The sequence below is a fragment of the Lactuca saligna genome, chromosome 8 (genome assembly GCF_052625555.1).
Source record: "Lactuca saligna cultivar CGN05327 chromosome 8, ASM5262555v1, whole genome shotgun sequence".
Lineage (NCBI taxonomy): Eukaryota > Viridiplantae > Streptophyta > Magnoliopsida > Asterales > Asteraceae > Lactuca > Lactuca saligna.
The window spans coordinates 211,284,987-211,287,904 of record NC_136424.1 but is presented as its reverse complement, the minus strand read 5'-3'; the positions used below and the strand labels follow the sequence as shown (position 1 = coordinate 211,287,904).

At 31.4% G+C, this 2,918-nt stretch overlaps 1 long non-coding RNA gene across 1 annotated transcript; it reads left to right on the top strand.

Moving 5' to 3' along the window:
* The first annotated feature begins 523 nt into the window (after positions 1 to 523).
* On the top strand, positions 524 to 2,262 carry LOC145012950 (uncharacterized). The gene is made up of 2 exons (XR_013664761.1): positions 524 to 1,974; positions 2,084 to 2,262. It is a non-coding gene; the product is annotated as an uncharacterized LOC145012950 (long non-coding RNA).
* The last annotated feature ends 656 nt before the right edge of the window (positions 2,263 to 2,918 follow it).

Sequence of the window (2,918 nt, the reverse complement as noted above, 5' to 3'; positions counted from 1 at the left end):
TTAGGGTTTAAATTTAGGGTTTAGGGTTTAGTAATGTTTACTTGGGTGTAGTAAGAACCATAATTGAGGAAAGAAAACAGAGATGGTAAAATGATAATGAAAGAAGGAAATGTTATGCAGGATGATATATTTACCAAATGAAACCAAACCGAATATATTTAGTGTGATAAAACGAGATATTTTGGAGGTTTTGGTACCTATGTTTTGGTGGGGCTGTAATGTATATTCCTTATCCCCTATATATATATATATATATATATATATATATATATATATATATATATATATATTATATATATCTTATCTTATCTTACACCTTTATAAAGCATACATAAATTAGACCCCACTAATTTTTAAGACTTTATCTTAAAAAACAAGGAGATTGATTAATGGCCATTGGATTTTTGATGGATGGTATAGATTCAAATTTACATGATCCCTGTGAAATAGAATCAACCAATCAAAATCTAATTCAATTCTTTCACCTTGCATATAAATATCATCGGCCATTATGAGTTATATAGCCACAAAACCATCAAACTTCATCAGTATCCTCCTCTCTCTAACCTTATACGTGCCTTCTCCTCAACCCTAATTACCGCCACAAAAACACCACCACCACCCAAAGAGAAACACATAATCGGTTCTACATTCTTACACCGCTTTTTCTTCTCCAAAACGCTTTGAGCATACTATTTACAAACCCTAAGACCCTAAGAAGTTTATCCATCTCCGCCACCTATTTCACACAGTAGTGCTAGCTGCGAGCCACCCTCAGTGAACCACCTGCATGACAACCTCAACGCATCGCAACGGAGTTACGTTCACCGCAACCACCCTTACTGTCATCATTAAACCATAGATGTATGTTGTCACTGGCTCCATCAACGTTCTTTACCGCTGCCTCCGGCGACACAGCTGCTGAACACCACCAATACCCGTCGGCAGCAAGAAATCCTAAATGTATACTTTCGCCACCGCCATCAGTCTCAGATACTCGCTCCATCTTCCAAAGACACTTCTAGGTTTGATAAAAAATACAAATAAATCTATGGCTGTTTTGAAACGAATTTATGTTAGATCGACAACATTTAGGCTGTGGTGTTTGTTTCTTTACGGATCTTGAAACAAATATGTGTTAGATCTGTTTTAAGATAAAAAAACATCATTTTCAGTGTGTAAATATGTCTCGATCCATTTATGTGCGTTATTTATATGTGCAAGCTACAGATCTGTTTGTTTTATATATATACATGGTTTGTCTTTTGATTATGTACTAGAATGTTATGTGAGGTGCATTCAGATGAGATATGAGAAAAGAAATGGAGGTCCGATTCTCCCATTTTTTCTGATTTTTAGTCGGGATTTTGAACATTGTGATAGGGAGAGTACCTGTATATAGAGAGAGAGAGGGTGTAATTTGTTTTATATAATGGAGAATGTAATTAGATTGATTTTAATATTTTATCAAGAAAATGATAGAAGCTTTGATTTTTGTGAGTTTTTGTTAAAAGTAATTTAGAAAATGTGGTTGTTTCCATTACAGTATATATGTTGTATTGTAATGAGCTCCATCTTAGTTGATTATTATCTATGGGCTTCATTTTTGTTCCAGGTTGTATTTTTGTTGGAATTTTCCTTAGTAAAATCGATTTAATGTTTGAACCCTTCACTTTTCAACTTTTGAACAATCTTAAAAGGAATACATCAGTTCTCATGCTCCAACTTTGAACAAATTATATGTGAAGGCAAAAGTTTCTTATATTCTTGGTGCTCAGAAAAGCTCCATCAATTTATGATAAAGTTTAATAGAAACTTGGATTCGGGTTTAGTATGTTTATTTTTTTGATGGTAAATCTGTATTTTGGTTATCCATTTGTCATATGATCTTTTGTTGAATTTCTCTTTGTTTGCGTAGGAGCAACTATTTGCACATTATCTCTGTCAAGAAATTTGATGGTCACAATAAAATTGGTGAAATCTTTGTGTTTATTTGTGTGCTTTATTTTACTTTAAATGTCCCAGATCTATAATTTTTTTTTATCATTTATTTCTTATGACAAGATTTTTGTCTATTTTGAAGGTGAAGGAGGCATGGATTCTGAAATTTAGGTTTGTCATTATTGGTGTCGAATTGAAATGATATATTTGAAGCCTAACATAACAAAAATTCACCTAATGCTTTTGAACCTTTCATTTTTTTTAAATGTTTCATCCTTGCAAAAGGTTTATAATTATGTAGTTCATGGAATTTTATCCTTGGTTTTTGTTTTTATTTTTAGTTTTTTGGGATTTTTTTTCTTATTAGCTTGTATATTTTTGTGATTATTTTACCAGGTAGTATTATTTAAATACATGAACTTAATCTACTCCTAAGATCAAGAACTGAAGTTGGTTGATATGGATTATGGTGTAAAATTCATTTTGGTTAGTAAATTTATAATTTATCATTTACTATTTATGTTCATTTTTTAGTAAACCTAGAACAAATCAATTAGTCAATACACTTGAATTTTCTGTTAATTTGATGAAAGCAGTTTTATGCAAAACACTATCATTTCAGAAGGACAGTCATTCGTGTCATTCCATATGCTAACTATGAAATTTGTTTGAAGATCTTAAAAGGGTATTTATTATGTCAAAACAATTTATTCTCATTTTCTTTTTTTGTTAATTTGTGTTTGGGAACAAAAATCTTGAATCAAAGTTAAACACTTCATACAACATCAACCATCAAACTTGTGATGAACAAAAGTGAGACACCTTACATTGAACTACGAGCATTACTTCTTTTTTGTATTTTGGTAAGAAACAGTGTTTGATTTGCAATGAATGGATAGTTATAAATATTCAAAAACTCATTACTGTTGTGTGTTTCAAATTATTATACTTGGTTGCCATTATTGCCTTTGGTGCTG